General features: G+C 35.5%; 1 protein-coding gene across 1 annotated transcript in view; it reads left to right on the top strand.

Moving 5' to 3' along the window:
- The first annotated feature begins 1,446 nt into the window (after positions 1-1,446).
- LOC150101795 (calcium-activated chloride channel regulator 1-like) overlaps positions 1,447-14,524 on the top strand; it is a 39,312-nt gene continuing 26,234 nt past the window's right edge. Inside the window, exon 1 of the mRNA XM_090400291.1 lies at positions 1,447-1,729. The gene's annotated coding sequence lies outside the window, so the exon portion shown is untranslated. The remainder of the gene's footprint in view (positions 1,730-14,524) is intronic.

Genomic DNA, 14,524 nt, shown 5'->3' with positions numbered 1-14,524 from the left:
GATCTAGTCTATAAACGAATTTTATTTTATTTTATTTTAAATGGTGTTTTTATTTTATTTTAAATTTTATTTTAAATTATAATCTATAGATAAAAAGTTCAAGGCTTATCAAACATTTAAGTCCAGTATATATTCCACATGGAGGCTGTTTGTTGATCAATTATTTTGACGTGGTTTCTCAGTCAACGAAGTCATAGAAATAGAAGTTCTAGACTTTTGAACGAATATAATTCTTGGCACCATCCTCGGTTTGTTTACAAACATGACTTTCATTTGCTGGAATTCGAGTAGGCGTATTAGCACAATTGATCGGCAACAGTCGCTTACTAGACTGCAAGAGATTATAATCTCTGCTCAAGGCTAACTATAATATGGTTTGTTATGTGTACCTTTTGTACACATGAAATCGTAGTCTGACAAGCGGCTAAAAAAAATCAATACTCACAGTCACTGATCTTTTTTTTTTTTTTTTTAGTTTGATGTTGTTTCTTTAACATTTCAAATCTTTCCTTAAGTTTCTTAAATGTTATAATAATGTAATATTTTGGTCACCATTTTATTACCTTTATAAAAAGCCGTTATATAATATACGCAGCATAATAGTTTTCGTATTCTTACAACTCAGTAATATTTTAAAAATTAATCAATACTGAGAATTCTTTCATTACGCCATCTAGCGTTATAAAAATGATATGATTACTTTTACGAAGTAATTAAGTAGCAAACGATTGCGGTGAAGAAGCAATAAAATTATGTTTTTATAACTGCGAATCTGGTACGAGAGTACAGTTGAACGAGTGTCCATGGCTAACTTTGCTTTCTGGTAATTGTTGATTAAATGCTACTCTTGGTATTACGTTCAATAACGTGATGTCATTTTTATTCAAAATAAAGAAAAATAAGTAAGTTTTATTCTTTTTTTTCTGTCAATGATTTAAAATAAAGGTTTTATCGAGATTTAAAGCGCTAGATGTTTTTTTGCAAAAAAAAAAAAAAGTTTTTATTTAGAAACTTTAAAACTCACGCATAAATTTTAATAGAATTGTATTGATTATAATTGTGTTTCACAAAACTTAGTTGTAAAGTTACAACTGAGACCAAAGCAAGTCACTATCGATTCATCTCATTGCACTTCTACTAAGTGTAAAAACTACTCCAGAATAATAAGTGTCAAAAGGTAGATTGCACTAAACTATTTTATCAGTTGTTTCGCATCAATTATTTGATTCTTTTAATAATTATAAGATACACTGATGTGATCTTTTGTTTTTTCCTTCTCTCTTCACGAAAGAGGATTCTCACTGCTACACTTAGAGACAGATCACCATGGCAACGTGCTAGCCAATGCACTTTTCTCTAGAACCACATAAACTGTTACATAAGTGTAGGGTGGCGCCTGTGACGACGTAGTCTGTATAAAGCTTGGCTATCGGCCACCTCTCCCTTATGTCCACATTTTATGAGTGCTGATGGCATCTTTAGTAGCGCGATTCGCGATCGTAAGCAGGTGTACCATTTGACAGGACAGCAATGAGATATCTCTGGATTTCTCCTTTCTCGTAAAGACTCAAAAAACAGCTCTTTGTTATTATTATTATTGCTGACTGACTCGTGTGTTTTAAGAGTTTACTTGCACGCGATGTGATAGTGTCTCATCCTGTCTGTTATTCGTGAAGGTTACGTCCCAGGATCTTACTTATTACCCTTCTTGCGACTGTTGCATTTGTAGGTGAGTGTGTTTTTAAGACTGCAGACCGCTTCGTTTAATTAATGAAAAGAGATGGTCAGAGGGGAAACACGTGTTTATATCAGGGACTACTTCGTGCTTCATTTAAGGGAGGGAATAAAGTGCAAATTTTAGGGAGAAATTGAAAAATACTTTCTTAGATAGGGTTATATTTTATTAATATAGTTTACTTCAGTTTTTCACTGATAATATTTATCACTATTTGTATTAGTATTTATTATGTTATATATGTATTTCTTTAACATGGTGGTTCAGGGAGAAGAAATTTAATTCAAACGCGATTGAATTAACCTTTTTTCAGCCAAAGGGCATTTGTTACTGTCAAGCTACGTAGCGGGGCTTTTTGATTAAATTAAGTAAAGGGCCGCTAACTTGAGTGTATCTCTGACGGGCCAATCATCAGTTGGGAGAAGAAGCGAAACTTCCCGTCCCTTATTATATAGTTCATCGCAAGAGGGGCTCAGTATTTTTAAGTAAGCTCCTGTATCTTGACCTGATGAAGATTAATGAGCTAAGTGTACTTTCACATACCCGGGTTGACCCAAAATATCAGAATTTTTATCGCCATATTTTGATTTCCGGATAGTCATTGTTGGTTTGCACCCAAATGTGAAATATTAATCGAATATGTTAGATTGGAGAGCATTTGGGCATCCCTCAATGTTAACAAAATATTTACCTTTATCGTTGCAAGAAAGGCCCTCAAAATTATATACCAGAACAACTGACAGGTCTTCATTACAGATTAAGCACTTGTAATTTATTAGTATCAAGCAACACACGTCGTTTGTGCATTCTTTTTTGACATAAGATTTTCACAGTCGACTCATCTTTGTTTGGGTGGAAGATATTTTCGGATAAAAATGACTCAAATAATACAAAGGTGATGCTGTCGGTAATATCAATAATTATTATAACTTGCAATATAATGTCGTAATATTTATTTTTTCTGGCGATCAAAATCAGCGTCACGCCATAAACTAGTGAACATTGAATGTCTGACGTGGTCAAAATGGATAACTGTTGGAATTATCTCTTATGAAATGCAAAATACACTGTTGCACTTTTAAATTGCTGACTCTTCATCGCTACTAAACTCGAAATTAATCTGTTTTGCTCTTCCCTAACTTGCACGTGGGTATTCCATATTCAGTTCCGTGCGCACGCAGTAGCTGATATTTTCTACTAACACAGTTATAAGAAAATAACCTTGGAACATCAGCGATTATTAGAGTTTGTCGAAGGATCGACATAATCGCTTTCTTCGTAAAATATGCGAAGGCCATTACAGCCGAGTAGCCAAAGGATTCGTTTCATAGAACTGAATTTCAATTAGAAGCGAAGATAAAGTAAATAGAGAAACGACTGTGACGTATAAAGGGGACACTGGAAGGTATAAACACGTGACTATCAGTCATAATAGCCAGCCAACCACGTGATCGCCAGAACAGCAATTAACAAGCAACTGAATAAATAACGATCCAACTACATTTCAAAGCTAATAAACACAATCGACCAAATATTCAGTTCAGATGCGTAACACGACCATATTTTGAATACTAATTACTCGATTCAAGGTAGACACTTCTGCCGAATACATGTGATTCTACAGAAGCGGTGTTTAATGTTGTTTCCTATAGTTCTCTACAGTTATCTTGAGTATCTCCATCCTTCTTACGAGTGAAATAAACTCCGCAGAAGTTTAAATTTTTCCGTCAGTAGTCTGGCCCTACTGTTCCGAATGAAAATACTTCTACAAGACTGGAACTAATTGGATTTACAACACCGAAGCTCTAAGACAATGAGGCCAGTGTACAGTATTATGAATTGCGTGTGTTCTCTGGCTAGTTTGACTCTTTTGAGAAATAAAAAAAAAATGTAGTTTCAGGGGGGGGGCGGAATCCTGCTGTCTGAGAGCAACTAATTCACCTTTAGTTCAAAAGAAAATTCGTTGCTTCGTAGACAAGATTTGAACGTAGATCGTTTCCAACCCATATTTATTAATTTTTCTAAAATTTTCACGTTTCTTAAAGTAAACCTTTGTCACAATAAAATTTCCGATGATATTCACTTCGACATTAACACCAACTTAATTGAATTTCTTTTTAGTATTTTACTATACCAGCTAAGCCTAATCACCGAACAGCATTTCAGTGGAGTAAAAAAAAAAAAATCAGCTACTCTAGTCAGATCATCACTTAGAATGCAACCAAGTTGTGTCTGTGTGCTTGCAACGCACACACTGACGAGTGGTGATGCGAATAGAGGTCTGCGTTCTTATTTTATCAATTTGCAGGTGAAGTACCACAAGAGTGCGCAACCTTTAGGAAATGAAGCCGTAACCGTGAGTGGATATTTCGTCGCTCAGCAATCGCTTTTCAATGAAGTCGCTCATTCTCCTGAAAGAAACGAAGGTTGACATTCCTAGTTGTGAAACAGGGCCAATAAGACTCCACACTCGATCGATATGGCTCGAAATTTCAATAGATATGTTACATTAATTTGTTTATGATCAGGATACAACTAAATATTATAGAATTTAAGAGATGCTTTAAGGTTTTATGTGGTGAGATCCGGGACTTATCTTGTAGCACGTAAACTACTTCTGCCTTACAATAACTGCTTCAGTGAGTAGAAGTCATTTTCTAGATTGTTTCTGATTCAGGGGCTTCGTCAGTCTATCGCGGAAGAATCAATTAAGACAAATAGAAAATTTGCGCAATGCAATTGCTTATTAGACACCATGATAATTCTTTGGTTCTTGAAGATCTGTTATTGACGTCCAAATTCCCTTGGATTTGGCAACGCTGCAGTTTCTGTTATGCTCGCGTGCGTTACAATCGCACTAACATTTATTCTCAGTGCGTCACTCAAGTCTTTCTCTCAAGGCTAAAATGTAAATGAAAAAACTTCACTTATCTGAATCGCTTTTCGATGCATATGCTTCTGGATTGAAATAATAATGATAATAGATTGAACCATAATCTATTATTGGCCTGAATTTCTTAATAGTAAATAGTAAATATATAATGGCATCAAATCTTATCATCTGTTGAGCTTGACTAGTTGTCTCATCGATGTGATTCCTAAACCAAATCTTTGTGTTCATCAACTTCTATTTAAAACCCATCTAATCAAGTTACATTCATTTAATATTATCTTCTTACCGAATCGGATGTACTTTCACATTCAAGTTTAAACCTGACTTCCCTATCCAGTCTTCCAATATTTTAAGATCATTCTGTAAAGAACTTAAGTCATCCGAACAATCGACCACTCCATCCAACTTTACATCATCAGGAAAGAGAGAAGTGTTACTCTTAATATCTGAACTTAAATCATTTATGAAGATGGGCTTTTTCATTTGAAGCTGAGTTAGCAGATCTCATACGGAGGTAGAAGGTTTTTTCCTCCCAGAAACTCAAGTTTTTCATCCCTCATACAGACAAATCGTCCATTAGAACACACGCAATTTATAGACAAAAAATACTGTTATTTATCGCTGATATATGCATTTATTTGTTGATGCTATTGAAAATGGACTGACAGGAGATCTTCAGTTGTTTGCTGATTACGCAAAGAGGGACAAGACAATCAGGGATGCTACTGTTCTACATTATTTACGACTGAATGTTAGTAAGTGTAAAGTTATGCACTTTGGCTTGATGCAATATCCAACAGCATATTATACTGTTGGGATTATGCTAGAAGAAACTGACGAGGTTAGAGATCTTGGAGTTATGGTGGATAGAAAGTTGAAGCTTAAAAAGGTCACATAACAAGAATTGCAAATACAACTCAAAGAATAATTGCGATGTTAAAACGAATATTGACATGTGAGGATAAGGAAGTCATTTTCCCCCTACACAACGCCTTAATACCATCGCACCTGAACTACTGTACGCAAATTTGGTCTCCCGGATTCCAAGAGGATAAAGAAGCTGTAGAATGCCTGCAAGAATTACAAAGACGATATCGGGATTATGGAAAATGTCGATTACAAAAAAAGATTGGCAGTATGTGAACAGCAGACACAGGACAAAGACGGGTGATATGATACAGGTCTAAAAACGTTTGAGAGAGAGCGTGCAGGATATCGGTTGATATAGAAGGTGGAGAAGGGGACACGGGGGGGACGTCCATGGAAGTTAAGTTTCCGTACGGTTAAGAAATCAGTGAAAGCTAGATTTTTCTCTCACAGAGAGTGAGTGCATGGAATAGTTTGACTGCTGAAGCAGTGAGTGCATCTGACTGGTGTGAATGATTTAAACAAAATGTGTGACAGCTGGTGTGGGTGATGTATGGCTTACCTAGATGAGTCCTTGACTTCCTGGAGGTCAAATAATAAGAATAATAATTTTCTTTAATATAATGTTTCTTTAAGAACTTGGATTATTCATCCAGTTGACCCTAGGTTTATTACTAAATTTATTCCTAGGAATAAATTCAAGAATTATATTATGCAAGATGTTCTTAAGTACTACCTATTTTGCATCACTGGGTCTTCTATTAAAACAATGTCGCCCAGTTAATATTTTGTTATTTTCCTAAACATACTTCCACCCAGAACTGTACTCATACGTATTATGAACCACATTGTCTCAAACGTCTGTCACGAGTTCGAATGAATCATCGATTTGATAGTCCGAATCTTTCTGATAACCAATAACACGTCCTGCCCCACACTTTTTTTCTACTTACTCGGTCTCTTTTGGCAACGTTATTGTTTTGAACAAAATAGTAAATAAATTAAAAAAAAAAAGTTTTCCTTTTTCAAAGAATACGATTTTTATTAAAATTAGGTTTCGTAAAAGAATGTAGCGTTTTTTTCTATTCAAAACAAGTGAAATATTTTATGTACACCATGGATGAGTGAAAGATCGCGCTCATCATGTTTTTATACATTCTGTGAGCAGTAAAAACGTTGCTAACAACGCTCGCATCGCGTGCACTCACACACCCACTTGTTCTGAGTCCATCTGCTAAACTGGTTTGACCACAATGAACTTCCGGTTAGTATTCAATAAACATTATGACACGTGATCAGCCCAGAAAAGTACGATTACCAAGTTTCAAAAAGTCAGAAGAATAAATCACGGAGAGCAGCGATTCTCCATGCTTCCTGCGCAAGCTCATTAATTGAGAAAGAAGTAATATTTATTTCTTAATAAATGCATTCCATTTAGGCTTTTGTTTTCGTAGACAGAAGACGTCTTAAGCTTACGCGACAATAATTGAGCTTTGCGTTGTGTATCGAAGGTCGAGGCTTGCTCGGTTGTGTGAACTTTCAAGTCCTCGCTGCAGCACTGTGATTTCATGTGCGCGCATAGCCATTTCCGCTCCCGTCACGTCGTCTTAAACACAGGCCATACGCAGTCAAAGTAGCTCTAGCCAGTGAGCTTCAGCCAGCCTTTACAAGTGTGCGTGTTGCTTGTGAAAATTAAGTTACAACCAACTTTTTATGACGATGTTATTGACCATTCATAAAGAAGAACCGTAGGGTAGAATTTGCATTCAAGTAGCTAAATTGAAAAAGATAGAATATCATTTGTAAAATAAATGTTGTATTTGTATGATTAAATGTACATAAATTTCTAAATATATAGTTTTAAATGGTCAGTAATTCATTATTTCGCTAATCAGACTTCAATCACACCTCTCACTCTCTGACTGATAACAAGAGCAAGCGTGAATTTCAAGACCAGCATTCGCCCCGATGGAGAAAAGAGAGAGAGAGAGAGAGAGAAAGGTATTATTGAGTAAATGTCACCCTTTTTGATCTTTCCGTATTGTTGCAATTATCATTAATTCAAAGTTCCTCTGAAGAGTTGACCAACGAAGAATTGGTCGAACTGGAGGAACAATGTTGCAGGAGAAAAACAAGAAAAAGAAGAGGGAAAAGAGAAACAGGAAGAGGTAATTAAACAATTCACAGTGAAGGGTCTTGCAGAAATGTTTTTGCAGTTAGTTATGTTCTTAAAATGGCTGAAGACATGGATCCCAATGTTGAACGCTACTTAATAATAGAAACGAAAGTTACATGATGCGTTTGCTTGCTATGAACAAATTTATGATGAAAAGAAAAAGAGGAATAAGCAAAGCACATCGGACATTTTCATCGAAAAAACAAAGGTTACACCAAAAAAAGTCACGGCCTGATTTCATAGTGGCAGTAATGCACGGTACAGTTTTATAATAAGGTTTAAAAATTAAAATGACGGTATATTTATTACGGTTAAGTCCCTAACCCCTAAAAATCTGTTGATTTAATGTATCGACTTACGTCCGCCCGGATGGAACGGAATCCGGACGGCTAAGGGATAACTGTAAATATATATGTGTATACTCCAGATGATGACCTTGATATGAAGGACGAAACGTCGGGAAATTAAAATAATTATTCCTAACACGGTTGTAGTCTCCAAACGTTTACTAAAATGAAGTAAATTATAAACAATGCATTTTTTTACATGAAAACAGTTCCTCCATTTTTATTTTAAATGATGGCTCCATCTATTTATTAAAAAAAAAAAAAATGGATTTATTTCAATAATTACTAACAACCGATGCCTTGTCACAATTTTCATCATTTTATGGTTTGAGTTGAACCTTTTCTTCTACCGACGCAAATTTGGCTACACCTGTTATAAACTATTGATTGTCATCAGTCGCCTGGCAGTCTACTTCACCATCTTATGCCGTCAAGCTTGTCAACCTCTTCAGCGTATGAGCTCCAAATGGCGTTTCTAAAACGTCTCACGAGAATTTCATTTCCCCCCTCTTTCATTTTTTTTTTATTTTAGCATGTTCTATTTTCTCTTCTGAACATATTAACTCGTTCGTTACTGTTGTCTAGAGGGGGAATTATTTTTGACTGTCGATCCCGGAATGTTTTGGCAATCTTTCAGCGAGTGTATTTTAAAACAAAACACGGTTTAATTCCAGTTAGACTTTTTTTTTTCTTTTTTGTCTTCTTTTTTAGTGGCAGAAATGACAAATCGTGTCAATAAGATATTTTCATTTAAAAAAAAAATATTCTGTATGAATGTTTTTCAAAATAATAATTTTAAAATTAAGAAATAAAGATGATTTATATTTTATAATTTTATTAATGATGAATCTTTTGATTCAATTTCTTAATAAATTAAAACATTGATCAATATTTAATACACCTTTTTTTATTATATATATTTTATGTATATTAATTTACATTGTATATTATTGTATGTTGCCTCCTCATTCAGGCATATCGTGGGAGAGATTGTCTAAAGCACTTCGGGATCAAATAGGACCCGTCCCACACATATGCACACCAGAAGATGTGGATTCTGCAGTGACTAGCCTCACCCAACAGATTAAGTCCGCTATAATGGTTGCAACCTTCCAGAAACCTGTTCCCAAGCCTGATCGTTTGCCTGAGGACATTATGGACCTGATCAGAGAGAAGAACAGAGCTAGGAAGAGATTTCGTAACACTCGCGCTCCTCAGGATAAGACAGTGCTTAATAGATTGAATGGAGCAGTAAGAGATGCACTTAAAACGCATAGAAACGAAGTTTGGGATAAAAAGTTAGCCTCTATCTCACCTATTGATCACTCTATCTGGGACCTACTGAGAAACATCAAAAACAAAAACAGATCCCTCCCCCCTATAATCTCAAACCAGGGCCTAATCCACACAGATGCAGATAAGGCAGAAGCCATACTTAAAAATCTTGAGGATCAGTGCAAACCATCTTATAACAACATTGATTTCAATCATCTGTATAAAATCCACAGACAGGTTAGACATGCACTAAACCTCCCGGATACCAGTGCTGATCATATTGCACCCGCATCACCTGTTGAATTATATGATATTATTAAAAAACTTAAGAACAATAAAGCTCCTGGACCAGACAGCATCTCAAACAGGGTGATCAAGCTGCTGCCTCGAAAAGCTATAGTGCATCTGACCAGTATAATAAATGCAATCTTAAGACTTCACTATTTTCCTTCCACCTGGAAACTGGCTGATGTGATTCCTATACATAAGCCAGGCAAAGACCCACACTTACCGCAGAATTATCGTCCAATCAGTCTCATCTCCAACCTGGGTAAGATTGCAGAGAAGGTCATCCTCTCACGACTCCAAACCTCAATAAATGACCTAAACATCCTCCCTAAAGAACAGTTTGGTTTTCGGCAACACCATAGTACTACCCAGCAAATCCATAGAATTGTGGAATATATCATCACCAGCTACAACTGGCGCCAGTACACAGGAGCTGTTTTCCTAGACCTATCTAAAGCATTTGATAAAATCTGGCATTTTGGACTCCTGCACAAACTTATCTCAGCCGGCATCTCACTAAAAATGGTTCATCTAATCCGTTCATATCTTCAGAATAGAACAATGCAAGTTAAAATTAACGGTTCTATATCGTCCCAGCGCCATATCTTTGCTGGAGTGCCACAGGGATCTCTACTGGCTCCATTGCTGTTTTCTGTATACATGTCAGACATCCCTCACAATCCGATGACTTCCATTTTAGCGCTGTATGCGGACGATACGGCAATACTAACCAGATCCCTCAGACCCCACTTCGTTACTAGAAAGCTTCAAGAAAACATTCTAAAGCTGGAGGGTTGGTTCTCTAGGTGGAGATTGGAAGTCAACCCCCTGAAAAGCTCAGCGGTTCTTTTCTCAAAAAGGCCAATGTCTCCTGCAGGAGATGTGTTACTATTCAATACTAAAATTCCCTGGCAGACAGAAACAAATTACCTGGGTGTAATTCTCGACAAAAAGCTATCTTTCAACCAACATATCAAGTCTGCATGTGCAAAAGCATCTAAAGCCATAGCTCAGATTTACCCGCTAATTAATAGAAATAGCAAGCTCAGCAACAGAATCAAATTGCAACTTTACCAGATGATGATTCGTCCCATAATCACCTATGCCTCTCCAGCCTGGAGCCACACCTCTAACGCTAACATTATCAAGATTCAGCGTGTGCAGAACAAGTGCTTGAGAATGATTCTGAACGCCCCGTGGTATGTTAGAAACAGCCAGCTCCATAGAGACACAAATATTCCATATATTCTCTCTTATCTACAATCCTTAGCTTCCAAGTTTTTTCTAAAGACGTCCACACACCCCAATGATTTGATTCAACAAGCTGCAGCATATGAGCCAACGGACATATTCAAATATAGAAGACCAAAAACTATATTAGCCTCCTATAACGATGCATAATCTCCATGCCCATTCAGGGCGAGCAAACTGCTCGTAAATTTTACCCTCACTGTAACCACGACAGATAGCGGGGAATATGAAAAGCATCTTGCTTCACCCTTAAAGACATAAATGTCAATTGTCAATTGTCAAATTGTATGTTGCTAAGCGACGAATTTTTGAAGTTAACAATGGCAGACGATAAAGTTACGTGGTAAAAAATCAACAGATAGAAGTTCTTGTAACTCAGACCAGAGTTACCAGATAGTTGGACATTTTTATGATCAAATGCTTAAATAACGAATTAAACTTCATTGAAATATATAATTAGAAACAAAATACTCACTTGAAACAATCCTGTATATAATTGTTACCCCGGAGTAGCTGCAGCAGCACTTCTACTGTCGTGAGCATAAATTACATCTGATTGGAAATTTATTCAACTTATTGTTTGTAACATTGAAATCCTTGCAGCATACTGAATTTTTGAGGAGATATGCTCTAATTGTACTAGGAGATTTCTCTTTATTAGTCGTGTTTTGACAGCAGTTACAAGAGCAAATTTTTTTTCAACAACAGAATTACTGGATGGGTGTCAATGGACACCCAGCCAAATATTGTTGTATCTTTTGGAATTTCATTGTTTTCAAAAACATTATCTATTCTGATTTATCTGATTGGAATCAGATAAATTAATTTTCCTATATTGTTATGCTTTAGATACCAAAAGACTCGCGATTAATTTGATTCGAACCAATAGTTTTAGATCTATGCTCAGAAGGAGCTTCGTGTCGAGTAGAATTAGACAGTTTGATTTTTTAGGACAACCACAGAGTTTACAGATATGGAGTAATAAATGCGTATTAAAGCAGAATGTAAATATTGTTATATTAATACTAGCTTCCGGATGCACTTGCCAATCACATGACCCAACTTCCTTTCTTATGAAAAAATTCTTTCCTAAAGGATTTTTCATGGAAATGCGTGATGGCAATGGTAATTTCAATCCATTTATTTTCCTTACGTGTCAATAAAATAATTATTTTTATGGAATAAAAATACTGTCAATAGGCAAGAAAAAGTTAGAAAGACATTCGATTTTGATCATTGAATCAAAATGAAAGTAATAATAACGGTGGAATTTATAGCAAAGAAAAAGAAGAAATGGAAATTCAAAAAACTCCACATTAAAGTACACATCCTTACAACATTCTAAAATTAAGAAGGGGCTTGCTGAGAATTACGGATTTAAATGAGAATTAAATCTTAGCAAAGGAAAAGTGCTAAGCAGGGGTAAATGGAAAAAAGGCCCAAGTGTTTTTGTAGTCTGTTTTTTTCTTTCTATTTCTTTAGAAAGAAATAATTATTAAGGAATTATAACCCGTGTTTGAAATGTTCGCGACGTAGTAAGATTATTTTTAACTTTCGCTACCGCCTGACAGTTCTCGCAGCGACCTCTGGCAGGTTTAGGTTTTGTAGAAGTGTGACACCGGCTGCTAAAAGGCCAACGACAATTTGTGTAACTGACATCTACACATTCTTTTTGTTTAAAATTTATCAGAATTTGTTAGTTATTGACGTATATGTGTTATAGCAGGGTTTCCCAAACTGTAAAGTGTTCCACGAGAAGTTCTCCTGGAATTTGTCATTTTAGTTTTCTAAGCATTTTTCATGAATAAATATTTTATAGTGAAAATATTCTGAGGAGAATAATATTCGTGAATATTTCGAAAAGCTCTAACCCAGAATGCCTAATAGCATCTGTGTATCGTTAATTTTTGCACATCGAAACCATTCAACATTTGGGAAAGGGTAGACTGCTGTTTATGATGGGACATAAAAATTGCCTGCAAGCCGATTACAACAATGGTGGCGTATCCTCTGTTCTCAAAACTGAACGAATTGACATTTGTGTTGCAAATATCAGTGACCAATCAGCAAGGAAATATAAAGAAAATTTTTCCACTGAAATTGAAGATCAAAGTAGTCTGTACCAGGTTCTCAAATCTAGTAATACTGAATACTTTCTTTGCAAGTTCGTATTGTAGGGGGTGAAAGTTTCGAAACCGCAGTGCCGTGATTTTTTTAAAAGCAATAGGCCTGCAGATTTAAATTTTAATATGAATAAGAGACAAGGGACTTTGTTTATTTTTGGTGTTAAGAAATCTCGCATTGAAGGTGTTTGCGACGCCACAGATAGTGAGTTATCCACCATCAGCCTACAAAGCGATCTCCAGGATGTACAAAAAGGATGGGAAAACTACCAGCACATAGGAGAAAAAATCTGCATTCACTCGTAAGTACTTATAATAATAATAATAATATAAATTTTTGGTGATCAGAATGGGATATGCCAATGAAAATCAGCACAAATAAATTTAATGGTGTTTATGTTTAATTGATGTTTAATTAATGATCAATTATTAATTAATAAACAATCAGCTAAATTAATAATTGATTGTTAATTAATACATTACAAAATAACCAAGGTGTTCTGGGAAAATTTCAGGATTTGTGAAATTTTCCGTTGTTGGAAAAGTTTGGGAAACGGTGTATTATAGAATTCTATAATAAATATCTTTGTTATAAAAAAAAATTAAAAATTACATTTTTTTTGGTTATTCAATTTTGTTTTCCAAACTGAATATCTTGTTTTTCTGGTTTGAAATTTTGTGACTCATCCTTGAGATATTGAAATATAAGAAAGCAGTTAGCAGAATACATACGTAAGCTATGGCTACAGTGCACTAAACTGAAATAACAACTTTGCGTGACTAAGGAACCAAGGAAACGGATTGTAAAAGTGATTGTCTCCCTAATTGGTCTATAAGTAGTCTGGTGCATAAGGAAAAACAAATAAAGATTTAATAAACATGTGGAAAGATTAAGATTATAGAATTGTTTCCTTGAAAGTTCAAAACATATTCGCGGAAACAAAGAACAGCAGATTATCTGCTGTAGGATTGGGAAATGGAGACGGCTAAAACACGTGATTCATTTGCTATTAAAAACAGCATGGGAGAGAGAGAAAGTACAATAACATAATTAGTAACGTTAATCAAAGGAATTTAAAATATTCTCATGTTGTTCTTGGAATTGCGATGCGGTAACTAAGGCTTTGAAGCACTGATTATGATTGTTCGTTGTGCTACGATTGGTTTGTTTGTCTTGCAGGATTTAAAACTCGAGTTTACAGGAGAAAAATACTTTCTACCTCCGCATGAGACTGGCTACCACCTTTAGCGTAAAAAGTCCTTATAAAGATTGTTCACGTCCTAGAGGGATTTCACGTTCCAATCCATGTGTAAATTTCGCGAAGGCTAAGCGAGTGCGCTATGCAGTACCATTTCAGTAACATTTATTCACTTCACAGTATTAAAGAAAAATGAAATGAACGATATACCACGTTATTGTTTAACATAAAAAATGGAAACAAAACAAAACAGATTAAGAAATTCGACTGTAAAACAATGTTGGGCAGCTGTTGCTCATGTTCCTGTAGGTTACCATAAAGAAGGTTTTCCCACAGATGCTGTTTGCTGAGCAGTGAAATTTCAGGCAAC

The sequence above is a fragment of the Typopeltis vanoorti genome, chromosome 11 (genome assembly GCF_054136105.1).
Source record: "Typopeltis vanoorti isolate ZY-2024b chromosome 11, IOZ_Tvanoo_1.0, whole genome shotgun sequence".
Classification (NCBI taxonomy): domain Eukaryota; kingdom Metazoa; phylum Arthropoda; class Arachnida; order Uropygi; family Thelyphonidae; genus Typopeltis; species Typopeltis vanoorti.
Note: the sequence above shows the minus strand (reverse complement) of the source record. Positions and strands in the feature narration are given on the sequence as shown.